We start from the raw sequence: 22,993 nt of genomic DNA, 5'->3' as shown, positions 1-22,993 counted from the left end.
AACATATAGAGACAGTCCTTGCCCAACAGTGGGCTCACAGTCTAGAACAGGGAGACAGAGAACAAAAGCAAACAGATTAACAAAATAAAATAAATAGAATAGATATGTACAAGTAAAATATATAAATAAATAGGGTAATAAATATGTACAAACATATATACATATATACAGGTGCTGTGGGGAAGGGAAGGAGGTAAGATGGGGGATGGAGAGGGGAGACAAGGGGGAGAGGAAGGAGGGGGCTCAGTCTGGGAAGGCCTCCTGTGGGAGGTGAGCTCTCAGTAGGGCCTTGAAGGGAGGAAGACAGCTAGCTTGGCGGATGTGCAGGCGGGGGGCATTCCAGGCCAGGGGGATGACGTGGGCCAGGGGTCGACGGCGGGACAGGCGAGAACGAGGCACGGTGAGGAGATTAGCGGCAGAGGAGCGCTAATCTCCAGGAGGTGCGGGCTGGGCTGTATAAGAAGAGAAGGGAGGTGAGTTAGGAGGGGGCGAGGTGATGGAGATCCTTGAAGCCGAGGGTGAGGAGTTTCTGCCTGATGCGCAGATTGATTGGTAGCCACTGGAGATTTTTGAGGAGGGGACTAACATGCCCAGAATGTTTCTGGACAATGACAATCCGGGCAGCAGCATGAAGTATGGATTGAAGTGGGAAGAGACACAAGGATGGGAGATCAGAGAGAAGGCTGATGCAGTAGTCCAGACGGGATAGGATGAGAGCTTGAATGAGCAGGGTAGCAGTTTGGATGGAGAGGAAAGGGTGGATCTTGGCAATGTTGCGGAGCTGAGACCGGCAGGTTTTGGTGATGGCTTGGATGTGAGGGGCGAATGAGAGAGCGGAGTCAAGGGTGACACCAAGGTTACGGGTTTGTTGGATGGGAAGGTTGGTAGTGCCCATGAATTCAAGAGAGACGTGAATCACTTTCTGAGAATTACGTTGCTGTTTTTTTTCAGTGGGAGACGGAAGGCACCAGCAGGTTCTTCAGATGTTTTAAGGAAGATCACTGTGGTGTAATCTCTTCTAAAAGAAACACACTTGAAGGTTTATTGTATTCTGAATTGGCAGAGTAATGAATGTCATTTTCTGTGTTTAAGTCTTCTCATTATGCACATTGATTAAAAGACTACTTTCAGTACTTTCTAATGGTAATTGGAATCCTCTTAAGAGAAGAATAGAAGGGAAAACAGATAATTTTGGTAAATTGGAGAACACTTGGGATTATATACTCAATAAGTGAAATCAATATATCCAGGGTGACATAGTAGTGACTTTATCCGTGGAGGAGAAGGGAGATTTTTATTTGGATTTGGATAGACGATGCAGCAGAGCCAGCATTCTGTGATGAAGAAAGAGGGAGGAAAACCTTAGGGACCATCTGGATTTGGGAAAACCAGTAAGAATGGCCCAAGCCTGCTCAAGTGGGCCCTGCATCAGCTTTGTAATCAACAAAATAGCCTCTCACTTGCAGATGAAACCAAACTCATCATGAATATGCTCCAACACAAACAGAGCTCCTGATGGACAATATTACTCTTTTACAGTGAAACCTGAAAAGTATTCAGGTCATTTTTGCTATATATGATGTAGAATGCTTAGCTGACCATCATTAAACACAATAATAATAATTAGAAGAATAATGAAAATAATGAAAATTGTGGTATTTGTTAAGTGTTTACTATGTGCCAAGTGCTGTACTGAGCCCTGGAGTAGACACAAGATAATCTGGTTGGACAGTTTCTGTCACAGAGAGGGCTCACAGTCCATGTAGGAGGGAGAGCAGATATTTAACCCCTATTATACAGTTGAGGAAACTGAGGCACCATGAAGTTAAGAAACTTGCCCAAGGTCACACAGCAAACAAGTGGCAGAGGCAGGATTAGAACTCATGTCTTCTGACTCCCAGGCCTGTGATCTTTCTACTAGACCATGTTACTTCTCCAGATCCAATCCAAATTTAGTTTAGTAATATCATAAGGTACCAAAAAAGTTACTTAAATTGTCCAGATGGTTTGATGTCCATCTTCAGGAGAATTAAAATACCTGCAAGAATCTTAATGATGACCTTCTGTAGCCCTATCAGAGCAAGGGATACCAGGTGTTACTACCAGTGACAGCTTATTTTTCTATGTGAGATATTATTTTAAGAAGTATTTAAAATATTATATACTCTATTACTTGGTCTCTTTTGTAATTTAAATTGTAAGCTCCTTGAGGGCATGGATCATGAATTTTTATTTTATATGAGAAGCAGCATGCATGACCTAGTGGAAAGAGTACTGGTCTGGGAGTCTAATGACCAGAGGTTTAAACCCCTCTTCCACTTACTGTGTTACTTTGGGCAAGTCACAATTTTTGTGGTACTTATTAAGCACTTACTATATGCCAAGCACTGTACTAAGTACTGGGGTGGATACAGGATTATAATAATTATGGTATTTGTTAAGTGCTTACTATGTGCCAGGTACTGTACTAAGTGCTGGGCACCGTACTAAGCGCTGGGCACTATATTGAGCACTAGACTCAGTCAATATCCTACATAGGGCTCATAGTCTAAGTTGGAGGGGGTAGGATTTGATGCCATTTTACAGATTGGGTAACTGAGGTGGAGAGAAGTTCAATGGCTTATCCAAGGTTGCACAGCAGACAAGTGGCAGAGCCAGGATTAGAACTCAGTTCATCTGACTCCCAGGCCTGTTCTCTTTCCTCTAGGCCACGTTGCTTCCCACAATGTCTCTGTGCTTCAGTTTCCCCATCTGTAAAAATGGGAATAAGATCTCTGTCCTACTTCTCTCTTAGACTGGGAGCCCCATATGGGACCGCAACTGTGACTGATCTCCTTACATTGTGGTAATGTAAAGCTGAAGCTCCTTACCATTGGCTTTAAAGCACATGATCACCTTGCCCCTTCTTATCACACCTGGGTACTCTCCTACTACAACCCAGCCCACACACTTCATTCCTCTAATCTCAACCTTCTTTTTGTACCTTGATGTCGTCTATCTTTCTGCTAACCCCTCATCCATGTCCTGGCCATGGCAAGCCATTTAACGTCTTGTGCCTCAGTTATCTCATCTGTAAGTGGGGATTAAGACTGTGAGCTCCACATGGGACAACCTGATTAACTTTTATCTACCCCAGCACTTACAACAGTGCTTGGCACATAGGAAGCACTTAACAAATACCATAATTATCATCATCATATCCTACCTCTGTCCTGGAATGCCCTATCTCTTCCTATCCAACAGACATTTACTATCCCCACTGTCAAAGCCTTATTGAAGGCACATCTCCTCCAAGAGGCCTTCCCTAAGCTCTCATTTCCCTGTTGGCTTGCTTCATTCATTCCCCCACGCAGCCCCACAGTATTTATGTATACATCCACAAATTATTTATTCATATTAATGTTTGTCTCCCCCTCTAGACTGTATGCTCAATGTTCGCAGGGAATGTGTCTCTTATATTGTTGTGTTGTACTCTCCCAAGCACTTAGTACAGTGCCCTGTACACAGTTAGCACTCTATAAATACTACTGATTGGTTGATTGCTTAATTGCATCTACTCCAGTTTTTAGTACAATGCTTGGCACCCAAGTATCATTCTTATAATTATTTTATTATCCCTAGTGCTTAGTACAGTGCTTTTTACTCACACATCCATATATACATATATATATGTATAAGCATATATCCTTATAGTCAGTTGCTTCCCGTACCTGTAATTTATTTTAATGTTTGTCTCCCCCACTCTACTGCAAGCTCCTTTAGGTCAGAGATCATGTCAACTAACTGTATTGTACTCTCCTAGGTGCTTAGTACAGTATGCTGTCCAAAGTAAATGTTCAATAAATACGATTGATTGATTGCTCTGTATACAGCAGAATCTTAATCAATGCTATTAATGAATTGATTGAAGAAACACTGGGCTTCACTGCTATGGAGATATTAAAGGTATTCCTTCGGTTCCCTGTAGACTGTGAACTTGTTATGGGCAGGGAATGAGTCTGTTGTTGCAATGTACTTTCCTAAGTGCTTAGTACAGTGCTTTGCACACAGTAAGTACTGAATAAGCACCACTGAATGGAGTAATGAAAGTTCAGCTGCTGTTGCTGTATCGAGACAAGTATAGTGCACCTTAAAATGCCCAGTTAGGAAATATGAAATATTTTGCCCTATCAGAACTCCTGTAAGACGCTAACAGGCCAAAATCAGGCACGTGTCCACTAGCAAAATAACTTGTTTGTTATTCCACATCTGCTTGGCCTATGGTTACATTCATCCTTCGAGAATCTCTGCAGATGTTACACACCATAGCAGGGTGGCATAGAAGGTAGCAAATTCCCTGGGCACTGAGAAACTCCTCAGTGAATTCAGCCAGTAGAGAAATACCACTGTGAGAATGATGAAACTCTGTTGTTGTTATTGTTGTTGTTGTTGTTGTTGTTGTTGTTGTTCAGAATGGATTAAGGTCATTCATATCGTGGCAATCATCTCCTCCTGAACATTTTGTATAAAGTGCTCTTCAAGGAAACAGAAGTGAAACTTCCCAAAGTCAGTTCAAATCCTTCAAATCGGAACATGCATGTTTGTTCCAAGTAAAATGCAATTTAGTCATGTTTTGTGCAAACCTTCTCCAGAAAGAAGATTTAGTGCCATTAGAGGTACAATCTTCATCAGATTCTTGGATGTTTATGGAGTTTGCCCTGGAGGTGAAAATAATTTTCTGAAAGCTTCTCAGGATTGGAAGAAAGTATTTCTAACACTAGAGATTGAAAATGTCTTTGTCTTCTGTATATGGTATCCCAGAGCCATGGATGGGAAGTGTTCCTCCAATCATCAGCATGACACAAAAAGGTATTAGGTAATATGTAAAGGATTTTCCGTGTATTAGGTCTGATAGCATGGTCTCCAAGACAAAACCAGAAATTGAGGCCACAAAGAGAGATTTATATCTTAAGAAAGGATTATTAAAATCGTTCTCTATAAATACAGTGTAGCCTGACCTTCCGTTTGCAAGAAATTTTGTGTTTACCTATCAAAAATAGTTTGCCACCTAAGTTATTCAAAGCTAGATAAATAGCATCCTCATCTTAGGAAGTAGCTAAGATGCATTTTCCCAGTTTGACTTGCTTTTTGAGTTTTAGTCTTCCAAGTAATGTGTTACATGTTTCTGTTCTCTTTCAAACTAATTGAACAAAAACTCTTGAATGTGTTTAGTGGTGTATGGCTGTTTAAAATATGTTGATATGAATATTTGTTTTCTCAGCCTCATTGTGAAGTTACAACTGCATAACTTCATGATTGTCATGGCAGGTCCCAGAGAAATTAAAAATTGAGCTTAAGTATTTTGATGGAGTTTCTTAGTAATAGACTTCAAGTTATGCTGTATGAGAAATTTTTTCAGGTACATTGTGGACAACTCATATGTTTTTTGAATCTAACAAAGACATTCTTCACACTTCTGTAATATCACTGTGGGCAGGGTTTGTGTCACCTGCTTGTTATTCACTTCCTAAGCTTTTGCACAGGGAAGCTGTGCATCCTAGAGGAAGGAGCATGGGCTTGGGAGTCAGAAGGCCTTCATTCTAATCCCAAATTCACCACTTACCTTCTGTGTGACCTTGGTCAAGTCACCTAACTTGACCAAGTCACCTAACAAGTCACTGAACACGTATGAGCTGACAAAAGAGAAGTTTTGCTTCCTGTAGATACCATTCCTGTTTGTTACTCCACCTTAGGCTTTCCAGGTTTTTCGTGTATCATTCAGAGAGAATGTACAGGGTGGAAAAGGCGAAGTGTACTTCAGGTGACCAATCTCCTGCTTTCATCTTTCTCAGTCAGGTCTTTAAGGCCTGAAAAGAGAGTAAATGAGATTGAAAAAGGAGCAGTCTGCTTCCTCCGGAAATTCCCTTGATCATTTTTCTCCCTAAGGTCTTCAAGGCCCGAAAAGAGAATAGATGGGGTGAAGAAAGGAGGAACTGGCTTCCTAGGAAGAGCCTTCCTATGTTCTGTCCCAAGGTCTTGGAGGCCTGAGGAGAAAATATGTGAACTGGCAACGGAGAAACCTGCTTCATGCAGGCACATCTCCTGTGCATTAGGCCACCCTAGACTGTGAGCCCACTGTTGGGCAGGGGCCGTCTCGATATGTTGCCAACTTGAACTTCCCAAGCACTTAGTACAGTGCTCTGAAGCAGCGTGGCTCAGTGGAAAGAGCCCGGGCTTTGGAGTCTGAGGTCATGGTTTCAAATCTCAGCTCTGCCACTTGTCAGCTGTGTGGCTATGGGCAAGTCACTTAACTTCTCTGGGCCTCAGTTGCATCATCTGGAAAATGGGGATTAAGTCTGTGAGCCCCACGTGGGACAACTTGATTACCGTGTCTCTACCCCAGCGCTTAGAACAGTGCTTTGCACATAGTAAGCACTTAATAAATGCCATCATCATCACCTAACTTCTCTGGACATCAGTTATCTCATATGTAAAATGGGAATTAAGGCAGTGAGCCCTGTGTGGGACAGGGACTGTGTCCAATCCAATTGTCTTGTATCTATCCCAAGTGTACTTTAGTACACAGCCTGACAAATAGTAAGTGTTTAACAAATCCATAAAAAACATAAAACACGAAATAGGGCATTACACCCACATTATTACGACTTTACTATCACTATTATATTCACTTGTAAAATGAAGAAATGAACAAAAATATTTTAAACCTTTAAAAATGAAGTTTGGCAATGATTGTATATTCTAAAACATTTTGACAATATCAGCATTTAGGAATTGTTTGATGACAATACTAGAGCAATTTAACAAGGAATATTTTTACTTCAGGTACAAGTATTTCATTTACCATGCTTATAATTCAATCAATCAATCATATTTATTGAGCAGTTTCTGTGTCCTGTCACTGTACTAAGCATTTGAGAGACTACAATATAACAGATTTGGTAGACATGCTGCCTGTCCACAAGGTGCAGACAGTCAAATAACATTGTACATAATATGTTTGAACGTTAAAAATTTCATGCTTTACCTTCTGGAAATTTTTTCTTGCTTTTAGAGACAGGAAAGCGTATTGTTTTGACTGAGTTGGCTACCTAAATGTGAATTCACTGATGTAGCGCGGGCACTGCACTAGGTCTTGGCTTTTATATGGTTTTTATTTGCCCTCTAATTCCAATTAAGCCAATGAGTTGCTAATGTACCTCACTAAGCCTCATTTTCTCCTTTGTAAAATGAAGAAGCTAAATAGAATTCCATCTAATTCACAAAGAATTTGCAGCGAAGAAATGAGGTAATAGAAATGGAACCTTTGCAGTCCTACAAAGAGTGCCTCCGCTTGCATCCAAGACTTCCTCTTCTGTAATTTTCATTTTATTTGCAGGTAAACAGGTAAACACTTTGGAACAGACCCCCTCCACAGGAACAGATGGAATATAAAAACAACATGACTGAATTCATTCTCCTGGGACTTTCCCATAATCCTGAGGTGCAGAACGTTTTATTTGTGTTTTTGTTTCATCATCTACATGGTGACTACAGTGGGGAACCTGCTCATTGTGGTAACAGTAATCACAAGCCAGAATCTATGCTCCCCCATGTACTTCTTGTCCTTGATGGATGCCTTTTACTCTATGAGAAGAAAACCATCTTCTTCAAAGGCTGTATTACCCAGCTCCTTGTGGAACAATTATTTGGAGGTGCTGAGGTCTTTGTCCTGTTGGTTATGGTCTAGGACCACTTCGTGATCATTTGTAAACCTCTGTATTATATGACCATCATGAATCGGTGGGCTTTGTGGACTGATGGTTGGGTTGGCCTGGGTGGAAGCCTTTCTGTACTCAATGGCACAACTTCTCTTTGTGTTTTGGTTGCCTTCCTGTGGCCTCAGTGTCATTGACCACTTTATGTGTGACACATACCCTCTGTTGGAACTCACCTGCACCGTTACCTACTTCACTGGCCTATCAGTGGCTGTCAATGATGGAGTCATCTGTGCAATCATCTTCATCTTTCTACTTCTATGCAGTCATCCTGTTTGGAATCCCTCAGTTTGGAAAAGAGGCACAAAGCTCTCTTGATCTGCAGCTCCCTCATCACTGTAGTTGTCTTATTCTTTGTTCCCTGCATTTTCATGTACATGAGACCTGTGTGCACCTTCCCCATTGACAAACCAGTGACTGTATTCTTTACTATTATCACCCCCGGGCTGAATCCCTTAATCTATACTCTGATAAATGCAGAGGTAAATAATGCTATGAAGAAGCTCTGAAGGAGGAAAGCCATTTTAAATAGACGTAAAAATAATAACTACAACGATAATAGTAATAATAATAATGGTATTTGTCAAGTGCTTACTATGTGAAAGGCAATGTACTAGGCGCTGGAGTGGATACCAGCAAATCGGGTTGCGAAGAATCCAGAGGGAAAATAAATTCACTCATACAGAGGACAAAAAGAGCAACAGAATCATTCATTCAATAGTATTTATAGAGTGCTTACTGTGTGCAGAGCAGGGAACTTAAGTACTTGGAAAATACAATTCAGCAACAAATTGAGACAGTCGCTGCCCAGAACGGGCTCACAGTCTAGAAGGGGGGAGACAGACACCAGAACAAGTAAACAGGCCTCAGTAGCATCATTCTACATAGATAGAACTATAAATATCTGCAAATCATTAATTAAAAATAAATATAATCATAATTATAAACATGTACACATATACACAAGTGTTGTAGGGTGGAGAGGGAGATGGAGCAAAGGGAGTGAGTTGGAGTGATGGGGAGTGGAGGGGAGGCAGAGGAAGAGGGGGGCTTAGTCTGGGAAGGCATCTTCTAATGCTTATTCTGTATTCAAAAGACACCCGAGCAAAGCACAAATGTTTTTGATTTTGTAGCTATTTCTTCTGTTCGTGCATCTCGCCATCTGTCATTCCTGTTCCTGAATTTGGGCTGCAAGTCACAGAAACGTTTTTGAAAGCTTTATTCCTGTCTGAGTTCTCAGATGCTGCAAGATGCCGCTAGGGCCCTCTATGTCTCAGAGCAAGCTGCACATAGCTCTTTCATTTCTGGGTCATTTGCATCACAACACTCTTGCTTCATTCTTTCGATCGTATTTATTGAGCGCTTACTATGTGCAGAGCAATGTACTAAGCGCTTGGAAAGTAAAAATTGGCAACATATAGAGACAGTTCCTACCCAACAGTGGGCTCACAGTCTAAAAGGGGGAGACGGAGAACAAAACCAAACATACTAACAAAATAAAATAAATAGAATAGATATGTACAAATAAAATAATAAATAAATAAATAGAGTAATAAATATGTACAAACATATATACATATATACAGGTGCTGTGGGGAAGGGAAGGAGGTAAGATGAGGGGGATGGAGAGGGGGACGAGGGGGAGAGGAAGGAAGGGGCTCAGTCTGGGAAGGCCTCCTGGAGGAGGTGAGTTCTCAGCTGGGCCTTGAAGGGAGGAAGAGAGCTAGCTTGGCGGATGGGCAGAGGGAGGGCATTCCAGGCCTGGGGGATGACGTGGGCCGGGGGTCGATGGCGGGACAGGCGAGAGCGAGGTATGGTGAGGAGATTAGTGGCAGAGGAGTGGAGGGTGCGGTCTGGGCTGTAGAAGGAGAGAAGGGAGGTGAGGTAGGAGGGGGCGAGGTGATGGACAGCCTTGAAGCCCAGGGTGAGGAGTTTCTGCCTGATGCGCAGATTGATTGGTAGCCACTGGAGATTTTTGAGGGGGTAGTAATATGCCCAGAGCGTTTCTGGACAAAGATAATCCGGGCAGCATCATGAAGTATGGATTGAAGTGGAGAGAGACACGAGGATGGGAGATCAGAGAGAAGGTTGATGCAGTAGTCCAGACGGTATAGGATGAGAGCTTGAATGAGCAGGGTAGCGGTTGGGATGGAGAGGAAAGGGTGGATCTTGACAATGTTGTGGAGCTGAGACCGGCAGGTTTTGGTCACGGCTTGGATGTGAGGGGTGAATGAGAGAGAGGAGTCGAGGATGACACCAAGATTGCGGGCTTGTGAGACGGGAAGGATGGTAGTGCCATCAACAGAGATGGGAAAGTCAGGGAGAGGGCAAGGTTTGGGAGGGAAGACAAGGAGTTCAGTCTTCGACATGTTGAGCTTTAGGTGGCGGGCAGACATCCAGATGGAGATGTCCTGAAGGCAGGAGGAGATGCGAGCCTGGAGAGAGGGGCAGAGAGCAGGGGCAGAGATGTAGATCTGGGTGTCATCAGCGTAGAGATGATAGTTGAAGCCGTGGGAGCGAATGAGGTCACCAAGGGAGTGCGTGTAGATCGAGAACAGAAGGGGACCAAGCACTGAACCTTGGGGAACCCCCACAGTAAGAGGATGGGAGGGGGAGGAGGAGCCTGCAAAAGAGACTGAGAAAGAACGACCGGAGAGGTAAGAGGAGAACCAGGAAAGGACGGAGTCTGTGAAGTCAAGGTCAGATAGCGTGTTGTGAAGAAGGGGGTGGTCCACAGTGTCAAAGGCAGCTGAGAGGTCGAGGAGGATTAGGACAGAGTATGAGCCGTTGGATTTGGCAAGCAGGAGGTCATTGGTGACCTTTGAGAGGGCAGTTTCCGTGGAATGTAGGGGACGGAAGCCAGACTGAAGGGGGTCGAGGAGAGAGTTTTTGTTGAGGAATTCTAGGCAGCGAGTGTAGACAACTCGTTCAAGGAGTTTGGAAAGGAATGGTAGGAGGGATATGGGGCGATAACTAGAAGGTGAGGTGGGGTCAAGAGATGGGTTTTTTAGGATGGGAGAGACATGGGTATGGTTGAAGGCGGAGGGGAAGGAACCAGTGGAGAGTGAGCGGTTGAAGATGGAAGTTAAGGAGGGGAGAAGGGATGGAGCGAGAGATTTCATGAGATGAGAGTGCTCATCTCATATGTGTATATATATACATATATATATATATATATATGTATATATATAGTATATATATATACATGTATATATAGTATATATATGTATATATATACTATATATATACATATATACATATATACATGTATATGTGTATATATGTTTGTACATATTTATTACTCTATTTATTTATTTATTTATTTTGCTTGTACATTTCTATTCTATTTATTTTATTTTGTTAGCATGTTTGGTTTTGTTCTCTGTCTCCCCCTTTTAGACTGTGAGCCCACTGTTGGGTAGGGACTGCCTCTATATGTTGCCAACTTGTACTTCCCAAGCGCTTAGTACAGTGCTCTGCACACAGTAAGCGCTCAATAAATACGATTGATTGATTGATGAGTTGATGGTCCATCCAACGTTATACTCCGTACTTGGTGGCTCCTGTGATCTGGAAATCTTTGAGTTCCCTCTCATGCACTATAATGGAGAAAGTAGAAAGTGGCCTACAGAAATCTGGCCAATAATGTGAATTGTTTCTGAATATATCTGAAGAAGAGATATTTTTTCTGTGGATTTAAGAATATTTCTTGCTCTTCATAGATGCAGAGGAGTGGAAAGGACCTCAGAGAATTCAACTTGGGCAAGTCACTTCTAAATGTCTCAGTTTCGTCAACTGGAGAATCAATATCTGTTCTCCCTCCTGTATTTACTGTCAGCCCCATTTGGGATAGGGACTGTGTCCGACTGATTAACTGATATCTACACCAGCGCTTAGAACAGTGTCTGACACATTCATTCATTCGTTCAATTGTATTTACTGAGTACTTTCTTCATGCAATCAATCAATCAATCGTATTTATTGAGCTCTTACTGTGTGCAGAGCACTGTACTAAGCGCTTGGGAAATACAAGTTGGCAACATATAGAGACAGTCCCTACCCAACAGTGGGCTCACAGTCCAAAAGGGGGAGACAGAGAACAAAACCAAACATATTAACACAATAAAATAGAATAGATATGTACAAGTAAAATAAATAGAGTAATAAATATGTACAAACATATATACATATATACAGGCGCTGTGGGGAAGGGAAGGAGGTAAAATGGGGGGATGGAGAGGGGGAAGAGGGGGAGAGGAAGGAAGGGGCTCAGTCTGAGAAGGCCTCCTGGAGGAGGTGAGCTCTCAGTAGGGCCTTGAAGGGGGGAAGAGAGCTAGCTTGGCGGATGGGCAGAGGGAGTACATTCCAGGCCCGGGGGATGACGTGGGCCGGGGTCGATGGCGGGACAGGCGAGAATGAAGCACGGTGAGGAGATTAGTGCAGAGGAGTGGAGGGTGCGGGGTGGGCTGTAGAAGGAGAGAAGGGAGGTGAGGTAGGAGGGGGCAAGGTGATGGAGAGCCTTGAAGCCGAGGGTGAGGAGTTTATGCCTGATGCGCAGATTGATTGGTAGCCACTGGAGATTTTTGAGGAGGGGAGTAACATGCCCAGAGCATAGCACTGTACTAAGCACTTGGGAGAGCACAATGGTAAGCACATAGTAAGTACTAAACAAATATCATTAATTCATTCATTCAATTGTATTTATTGAGTGCTTACTGTGTGCAGAGCACTGTACTAAGCGCTTGGGAACTACAAATCGGCAAGATACAGCGATGGTCCCTACCCAAAGGATTCACAGTCTAGAAGGATATCATAAAAATATAATCTTTCCCCCTTCCTATGAACATTATCAAAATGCACAGATAATGACGGTATTTGTTAAGCTCTTACTAAGTGCAAAGCACTGTTCTGTGCGCTGGGGTAGATACAAGGTAAGTAGGTTGTCCCACGTGGGGCTCACAGTCTTAATCCCCATTTTACAGATGAGGTAACTGAGGCATAGAGAAGTTAAGTGTCCTGCTCAAAGTCATACAGCTGACAAATAGCGGATCTGGATTAGAACCCGCAACCTCTCACTCTCAAGCCCATGCTTTTTTCACTAAGTCATGGGATATGTGCCTCTCTGGAAAATATTAGGGAAGAATTCTTATTCAGCACAGCATAATGCTGCCTAGTGGCTCTCGCTGTCAGGGAATTCTTTTTCAAAAACTATTTAAATTTCTTAGGATGTGCTTGAGGCCCGTTCTCTTATTCTTTTCTCGGTGAATATCAAGAACAAATTATCACCAACCTGCATGTAAGAGCTATTCACGTATTTGAAGAAAATAATTAGCTCATCTTCGTCATCTCCAGTCTGAATAATCCCAGTTCCTTAGTCTTTCCTCATAATGATGGCATTTATTAAGCGCTTACAATGTGCAAAGCACTGTTCTAAGCGCTGGGGAGTTTACAAGGTGATCAGGTTGTCCCATGGGGGGCTCACAGTCTTAATCCCCATTTTACAGATGAGGGAACTGAGGCTCAGAGAAGTGAAGTGACTTGCCCAAAGTCACACAGCTGACAATTGGCAGAGCCGGGATTTGAACCCACGAACTCTGACTCCAAAGCCCGGGCTCTTTCCAGTGAGCCACGCTGCTTGTCCTCATGGGTGTTTTAGTTCCTAAACCTATGTCTTTATGTCACTCTTCTCAACCTTTCAAGTTCTCCACATTCCCTTTCAAATGCGGAGGCCAAAAGAGTATTTTACTCAATCAATCAATAGTGCAGTGCTCTGCACAAAGTAAGCACTCAATAAATACAAATGAATGAATGAATCAATCAGTGATACATTTTGAGTGCTTATTGTGTGCAATACCATAGATTCGGTAGAAGTATTCCCTGCCAACAAGGAGTTTAGAGCTTGGGGGAGGGAGAGAGTTATTAAAATATATTATGAATATCTACAGAGGTATTGTTGGCTTAGGGTGGGGTGAATATCATGTAATTAAAGAGTACAAATCTTAGTGCAAGAGCAAAACATAAAGGAGAGTGTACAGGGGAAATGAGGGCCTAGTTGGGAAGATCTCTTGAAAGAGTTACAATTTTAACAAGGCTTTGAAGGTGGAGAGACTGGTGATCTGTCAGATTTTCAGGCCAAGCCAGAGAGAGGATGTGGTCAAGAGGTTAGTGGCTAGATAGGGGAGATCGAGGTACAGTGAGAATGTTAGTATTAGAAGAGCAAAGTGAGTGGACAGTACTGTAGTAGGAAACCAGTACCTCTAGAGACATATTCACATGGAAAACCAGCTGCTACCTTAAACTCAACATATCAAAAACTGAACTCATCTTCATTCCCCGATACACTCGTCCATTCAACTTTTTCGGAACAGTTGACTAAACCACCATCCTCCCCGTCCTTGAAGCCTGAAGTCTTGACAATGTCCTGACCCCTTTCCCTTTCATCTCTCACATTCACTCTTTCAATAACTCCTGAAATTATTCCTGCGACTACATTTCTCAAATCTGCACCTTCCTTTCATCAAAAACGGCCACTACCCTGGTCTCGACACATGGAAGATCCTGGCCAGACATCAGCCTCCCCACTAGTCTCCCTCTGTTGGTCCAGGCCCTACCCTTATTAGTCCATAATTCATTCTGTTTACCAGGTCATTTTTCTGCATGTTTCTTCACTCTCAATAAACTCTGAGTATGTGTTCCTCTCCACACCAAGAAAAACCTTCTGACCACTTGCGTAAGGCTTTATTCCAGCTCAGGCCTTCTTATAATAATGATAATTGTGGTATGTATTAAGTGCTTACTATGTGCCAAGCACTGTACTAAGCGCTAGGATGGATTCCAGCACATCAGTTTGGACACAGTCCCTTGTCCCACATGAGGCTCACAGATTAAATCCCAGATGACATAACTGAAGCACAGGGAAGTTAAGAGGTTTTCCCAAAGTCACACAACAGACAAGTGGAAGAGCTTGACCTTCTGACCTTCTGACTCCTAGCCCCGTGCTCTATCTACCACGTCATACTGCTTATTTATCAAGACTCTTGCTCAGCTACTCCCCTAGCCTGAACTTTACATTCCTTCTAAGAGAATCTGCATCTGGGAAGATGCTGATTGTGAGGGCACCTGAGAGTGTTTCTGTTTCTTCAGAGGATAACTAATCGTTTTCACCCCCATGAAGTTTAAATAAAACTCATTTACATCTCTCTTTCTTGGCTACCTGTTGAATATTGTATATGCCTCTGGATATTTTTGGTGCCTTTAAATATTATCAGTATTTATTCTACTTTGCATTCATTTGGATGCACTTCAACCACAGCCTTATTTTAAAACTAGTCTTCCCAGAAGTCACAAGGGCCAATTTGGGGAAGATAGGTCTGCAAATATCCTCCATGATCATGTTAATTGTGGTTGAAACCCATTTGAAGCATTCCAATGGACATTAGCATTACCCAAAGATTTTACTTGAGGGGTTTAACTGATAAAACAGGATTCTGCTTGACTTCCTTCATCCCTTTTTCTATTGGTATCAGGGGGACGTTGACTGGACCACTTCTTCTTTGGGTGAGAAGGAACTTGGTTAATACTCAGAAAAATGAATCAAGAATCAAGAAAATAGCAGTACAGCATTTATGAACATACCTTTTAAATTATATATTATAAATTATGTATTTAAATTAATGTCCGTCTCCCCATATAGACTGTAAGCTCATTATGGGTAGGGGACATCTTTGCCAACTCTGTTGTATTTTTCTCTTCGAAGTGCTCAGCACAGTATCTGTGCATATTAAGAGCTCAATAAATAGCATCGTTAACAATGATGATGATGATGATTAATTGAGAAGGCCAGCATATCCTTTGGGAAATTTGCTTATATGAAGACAATATGACAATAGACTTCAGACCAAAGTGATAAATCGATCAATCAATCCATCAATCAATCAATCAATCAATTGCTTTTATTGAGCACTCACTGTGTGCAGAGCACTGTACTAAGCGCTTGGGAAGTACAAGTTGGCAACTATAGAAACAGTCCCTACCCAACAAAGGGCTCACAGTCTAGAAGGGGGAGACAGAGAACAAAACCAAACATATTAACAAAATAGAATAGATATGTACAAGTAAAATAAATAAATAAATAAATAAATAGAGTAATAAATATGTACAAACATATATACAGGTGCTGTGGGGAAGGGAAGGAGGTAAGATGGGGGATGGAGAGGGGGACTAGGGGGAGAGGAAGGCGGGGCCTCAGTCTGGGAAGGCCTCCTGGAGGAGGTGAGTTGCAACCACCACAAAGCTGTGTCTGTTTCCTTGAGCTCTTCCATCGGCATCACTTCATGGAGCAAAATGTATAACAACCAAGATATCCTGATTAGCTTGTATTTACCTGAGCACTTATTACAGTGCTTGGCATACAGTAAATCAGTGACTTCCTAGCTATACCTGCTGGTAAGTTAGGTAAATTAAGCTCTAGCTAGCAAGTGATTGACAAATACACAGTTAAGGAATTATATCCAAGTCACTGCTGTTTGGTAGGTTCCTTGAAGGAGCAATGACCCTGTTACTTGGCCAAATCATCCAAGGAAGCTCGTGGATCAATCACTTTGCTCCTTTGTCGTGCACACCCTGGAAGTACATAGGGTAGACATTGTTATAGTGTACTCTTCCAAGTGCTTAATATGGTGCTCTGCACACAGTAAGTGCTCAGTACATATAAATGAATGAACGAATGACTTTCTCCTACACTACCCTTATGCATGGACACGAGAACATTCTTGGATATTTCTCTCTTTTGTGTTTACGTGGCTATTACTTTCAATTGAGTATGATCCCAGCCATACCCCATAAGAGGCTAAGTCATCAGCTGTAAAGCTGCTGGGATTCTGCCATCCCAATTGTGATTCTGCTGTTTATTTCTCTATATAATGGAGTTACACACCTGAAAAATGGCTGGAGCAATTCCTCTCTCACTTCCAGGAGCTGTGTGAACTCACTAACAATAATCACTGTAATCATAATGGCCTTTGAGTATGAATGACTACTATATATATATATATGCATATATATATATATATATAGTGTGTGTGTGTTTGTGTATATATATATATGTATAACTAGGCACGTTATTTATCTATTGTATATATGTATACACATAGATTTTTTCGATTGTGAAGGAGAACAGAAAGATCATTTATCAGAAAGAGGAAACTTGAACTTTTGTTTCATGGGACTAGTGTCAGAATTTTGCTCAAGTTACTTGTAAAATGCAAATAGTAGTGACCCATCTCTGTCTCTCAAAAATATACCAAGAATAAGTGTCCTGAGTGAATTAAAGCAAGATATTAAAAAATTTCAAATATCCACTTGCATAATAACTGCCTTTTTTAAAATAATTTTCCTAATGACCACGTTTGCTATTTTAGGTCAATCAATGATATTTATTGAGTGCTTATTCTTTGCAGAGCATTCTACTAAGCTCTTGGGAGAGTACAATACAACAGAGTTGGAAGACACGAACTTCCAGTCTAGAAGATCTGCCCTTCTGCAGGTACATCTGGGCATGAATTAAGCCTATAAGAGTCCATCACCCCCATTTCTCTCCACCTGAACCCCAGACCCTGCCTCCTCTCAGGTAGCTGCTTCCACAAAGGTAGAGGTTTTGGCATTCAGTGCTTCAGTTCTCCTCCCGGGACAAATTAAGGTCTAGCTAGAAAGTCATAAAAAGAACAGATTCAGAAGGGACAGAAACATTTCCTCAAACATTTGACCCAGACAAAGCCCAGTGTAGATACATTTTGGCAAATGTTCTTAACAGGGGAGGTTAGTCATTACTCTGAGAGAGTGAAAATTGGTACTTAACTAGGTCTCTGAACTTTGAATGATAAAAATATCTGTTGTGAGGAGATGGTTAAAGAGCTAATGGTGACAAAAAACAGATTGACCTTGCCTGTTAGCAGATTTTTGACTCCAAATGGCAGGGCAACCTTCCTCCTGTTTTCTGAGGACAGTGAGATGTACCAAGTTCTGATCAGACGTTCAGGAAATAACTGGTTACAGTTGACACTTAATTCCACTTAGCACACAACGTCCTTTGAAGTCAGTGCTGATCTTGACTGTCTATCCTGAAGGTGGATTGGTACTTTGCAATCTGAAGCTGTGTAGTACCTGAGAGAATCAGAGCTGGGAAGAAAAACCAACTCAGACAAAGGACATTATCTGCTTTCAGCATGCAACAAATGTATGATTTGAATATTGGCTCATGTTAGGTTTTTTATTTCTTAAAAAAACCTCACAATATTTTATTTGTCTTAAATCAATGCAAAGCAAATGCCATCAAATTTGCTCTTGTCATCTATTGTTAAAGTGTGAATATTATTACTAATTGTCTGAGTGGACATATCCAGGATGGGCTCTAACATACAGCTCTAGATTGTGAGCTTATTGTGGGAAGGAACATGTCTACCAACTCTGTTGTGTTATAATCTTTCAAGTCCTTAGTGTTGTGCTCTGCACAGTAGTAAGCACTTATTCATTCATTCATTCAATCGTATTCATGGAGAGCTTACTTTGTGCTGAGCACTGTACTAAGCGCTTGGGAAGTACAAGTTGGCAACATATAGAGATGGTCCCTACCCAACAGCGGGCTCACAGTCTAGAAAGGGGAGGCAGAGAACAAAACAAAACATATTAACAAAATAAAATAAATAGTAAATATGTACAAGTAAAATAAATAGAGTAATAAATATGTACAAACATATATACAGGTGCTGTGGGGAGGGGAAGGAGGTAGGGCGGGTGGGATGGGGAGGGGGAGAGGAAGGAGCGGGATCAGTCTGGGAAAGCCTTCTGGAGGATATGAGCTCTCAGTAGGGCTTTGAAAGGAGGAAGAGAGCTAGCTTGGTGGATGTGTGGAGCCGGGGGCCGGGGGTCGACGGCGGGACAGGTGAGAACGAGGCACAGTGAGGAGGTTAATGGCGGAGGAGCTGAGGCTGCGGGCTGGGCTGTAGAAGGAAAGAAGGGATGGGAGGTAGGAGGGAGCGAGGTGATGGGGAGCCTTGAAGCCCAGGGTGAAGAGTTTCTACCTGATGCGCAGATTGATCGGTAGCCACTGAAGATTTTTGAGGAGGGGAGTGATATGCCCAGAGCGTTTATGGACAAAGATAATCCGGGCAGCAGCATGAAGTATGGATTGAAGCGGAGGTTCCCCAAGGTTCAGTACTTGGTCCCCTTCTGTTCTCAATCTACACGCACTCCCTTGGTGACCTCATTCGCTCCCACGGCTTCCACTATCATCTCTACGCTGATGACATCCAGATCTACATCTCTGCCCCTGCTCTCTCCCCCTCCCTCCAGGCTCGCATCGCCTCCTGCCTTCAGGACATCTCCATCTGGATGTCTGCCCGCCACCTAAAGCTCAACATGTCGAAGACTGAACTCCTTGTCTTCCCTCCCAAACCTTGCCCTCTCCCTGACTTTCCCATCTCTGTTGATGGCACTACCATCCTTCCCGTCTCACAAGCCCGCAACCTTGGTGTCATCCTCGACTCCGATCTCTCATTCACCCCTCACATCCAAGCCATCTCCAAAACCTGCCGGTCTCAGCTCCGCAACATTGCCAAGATCCGCCCTTTCCTCTCCATCCATACCTCTACCCTGCTCGTTCAAGCTCTCATCCTATCCCGTTTGGACTACTGCATCAGCCTTCTCTCTGATCTCCCATCCTCGTGTCTCTCTCCACTTCAATCCATACTTCATGCTGCTGCCCGGATTAACTTTGTCCAGAAACGCTCTGGGCATATTACTCCCCTCCTCAATAATCTCCAGTGGCTACCAATCAATCTGCACATCAGGCAGAAACTCCTCACCCTGGGCTTCAAGGCTGTCCATCACCTCGCCCCCTCCTACCTCACCTCCCTTCTCTCCTTCTACAGCCCAGCCCGCACCCTCCGCTCCTCCACCACTAATCTCCTCACCGTACCTCGCTCTTGCCTGTCCCGCCATCGACCCCCGGCCCACGTCATCCCCCGGGCCTGGAATGCCCTCCCTCTGCCCATCCGCCAAGCTAGCACTCTTCCTCCCTTCAAGGCCCTACTGAGAGCTCACCTCCTCCAGGAGGCCTTCCCAGGCTAAGCCCCTTCCTTCCTCTCCCCCTCGTCCCCCTCTCCATCCCCCCCAACTTACCTCCTTGCCTTCCCCACAGCACTTGTATATATGTATATATGTTTGTACATGATTATTACTCTATTTATTTATTTATTTATTTTACTTGTACAGATCTATTCTATTTATTTTATTTTGTTAGTATGTTTGGTTTTTTTTCTCCGTCTCCCCCTTTTAGACAGTGAGCCCAATGTTGGGTAGGGACTGTCTCTATATGTTGCCAATTTGTACTTCCCAAGCGCTTAGTACAGTGCTCTGCACATAGTAAGCGCTCAATAAATAAGATTGATTGATTGATTGATTGGAGGGGGCAAGGTGATGGGAAACCTTGAAGCCAAGGGTGAGGACTTTTTGATATGATCTGATTGATTGATGTCCATTTTTTCTTTCTCTTATTTTTCTGTAAAGTTCATTGTGTCTGACCCCCCACTAGGCTATGAGTTCCTTGAGAGTGAAGACTATATTTTAGAAATCTGTTATGCTGTCCCAAGCATTTAGCAGAGTGATCTGCACAAAGAAGATGCTCAACAAATACTTTTGATTTATTGATTGATTACTTACCATTAGGTAGTGATGGGAATACCTTTTAGGTCTAACCCATCTAGATTATCGATTATCTGGATTTTTCACTATCTGGATTGTATTTAGTTCTGAATGATCAGAGACGCAGCACGAGTAGATAGTAGGCAGAGCACAAGTCTAGGAGTCAGAATGACCTGGGTTCTAATACTGAATCCACCACTTGCCTGCTGTGTGACTTAGTGTAAGTCATTTCACTTCTCTGTATCTCAGTTACTACACCTGTAAAATGAGGATTAAGACTGTGAGCCACTTTTGGGACATGGACTATTTCTAACCTGATTAGTTTGTATCTATCTCAAAACAGTCAGAGCTCGAACATAGTAAGTACTTAAGTTCCATAAAAAAGGATCCAGTTTATGTAAAGTGGTATTGTAATGCACATTTAATTTTATACATTTGTGGTACCTCCTTGGTACCAACAGGAAGTGAGTTTTCTCCTCCCTTGTCTTCTGAACAGAGCTGATGCCCTTTCTAACTGTCTCCAACATTCTGATAGTTGTTTTGTCCTTCTTTTCTTGTATTTTTATGTACATGAGGCGCATGTGCACTCTCCCTGTGTTCAGGTCAGTGTCTATATTCTACACTATCATCACCTACATGTTTGACCCCATCATCTACACTGTGGGAAACTCGATCATTGCTATTATGTAACTGTGCAATTAGAAGAGTTAAAACATAGAGGTCCCTTTTAGCCTAATTATTTTAGAAATCTGTCAAAAAATGCAACAATAGAGAACCTTCAGATGTCTTCTTATTTGGTCATGATAATTCTAATATGGATCAGATTTTTATTCTCTTTCCAGATAAACCAACTCTTACCCACGTCCTTCATGGAAAACATGGAGAAAAAAAATAATGTGATAAAATTCATCCTCCTGGGTTTTACCCAAAGTTCGGAGATTCAGAGAGCATTCTTTGTCAATTTTCTGTTATCCTATCTTGTCACCGTGATGGGGAAATCTGCTCATCATCATAGCCACAAAGGCCAGTCAAACTCTGGGCACGTCCATGTACTTATTTCTAGGCTTTTTATCCTTCATAGATACCTGCTATGCATCCTGTGTGACTCCCAAGATGATTATAGATTTGCCACAGGAGAGGAAAATTATCTCCTTCAATGGCTGCATGTCACAGCTCTTTTCACATCATTTGTTCACCGGTGCCAAGATTGTCCATCTCATGGCGATGGCCTACGACCACTACGTGGCCATCTGTAAGCCCCTGCACTACATGGCTATCATGAGTCATTGTGTGTGTGGCCTGCTGATGGCGGTGGCCTGGACAGGAGGCTTCCTTCACACAACCATCCAGATTCTCTTCATGGTCCAGTTGCCATTCTGTGACCCCAAAATGATCGATCACTTTGCCTGTGACTTCTTCCCTTTGTTGAACCTTGCTTGCACTGACGTCCATGTCTGCGGCCTGTTCGTCATGGCCAACAGCATGGCAAAGTGTACATTACGTTTTCTCCTACTGGACTTTTCTTACATTGTCATCTGGCACTACCTGAGGTCTCACAGTTCTGCGGTGAGATGGAAAGCCCTCTCTACCTGTGTCTCCAACATTCTGATAGTTGTTTTGTTCTTTTTCCACATATTTTAATGTGCATGAGGCCCATGTGCACTCTCCCTGTGGACAGGTCAGTGGCTATATTCTACACTATCATCACCTACATGTTGAACCCCATCATCTACACTGTGAGAAACGTAGAGGTGAAAAATACCATGAAGAAGCTATGGAGCAGGAAAGTGAAATGAATTATTTCATTTATGCAAGCAGTTGGGTGATGAGAGTGTTGACCTGGGAGATTGAGAATGGGCTGGAATTGTTTGTTGGGTCCAGATCATCTGGGACATGAACATAAAAGGCTGGGCTCATTCTGGGCACAGATAGAGGGGGAAGAATGAATAAACCCAAATCTCTGAATGAAGAGTGGGTTGTCAGCCTTCTCCTTTTGGTGTTAGAAACACTACCATGAAACCTGTCTCTTCTTGGGGCCCTGTTCATGTCCTCCCCTCTCCTACTCCCCCAAGATGCCCCCAGGCATCGAGCTTGGGCCAGATTGGAAGCTGGAATAGGAATGTACGTAGTCTTTATAAGGAGGGTTGGCCACTCACTCCCTTTCATAATAGGACTGCATTAAAGGCCCCTTTAATACTATCGAGTGTTACTGGCAAGACATGTAGGCTCAAACCTCTGAAAGATTGAACCAGACCATTTTGTGCCCTATAGCTTAAGGAGCTCAGTAATAATAACATTGGTATTTTTTTAAGCGCTATGTGCCAAGCACTATACAAAACACTGGAGCAGGTACAATATCATCAGACTGGATACAGTCTAAAGCCAGCTTACTCGCTGTGTCATGATCTTGTCTGTCTCACCTCCATCCCTTTTCTCCCGTCCCCCCCCCCCCACTGTACTCCCCCTCCCTCCCCCCTCCAGTTTGGAACTCCCTCCCATTTCCAAATTTGCCAGACCATCACTCTCTTCACCTTGAAAGC

General features: G+C 42.8%; 1 pseudogene; it reads left to right on the top strand.

Moving 5' to 3' along the window:
* Window positions 1-22,249, top strand: part of LOC119921243 — a 44,900-nt pseudogene extending 22,651 nt beyond the window's left edge.
* Window positions 22,250-22,993: the final 744 nt, after the last annotated feature.

The sequence above is a fragment of the Tachyglossus aculeatus genome (genome assembly GCF_015852505.1).
Source record: "Tachyglossus aculeatus isolate mTacAcu1 chromosome 12 unlocalized genomic scaffold, mTacAcu1.pri SUPER_6_unloc_2, whole genome shotgun sequence".
NCBI classification, from domain to species: Eukaryota; Metazoa; Chordata; class Mammalia; order Monotremata; family Tachyglossidae; genus Tachyglossus; species Tachyglossus aculeatus.
The sequence above is the reverse complement of the archived record's forward strand: the minus strand, read 5'-3'. Positions and strand labels throughout refer to the sequence as shown.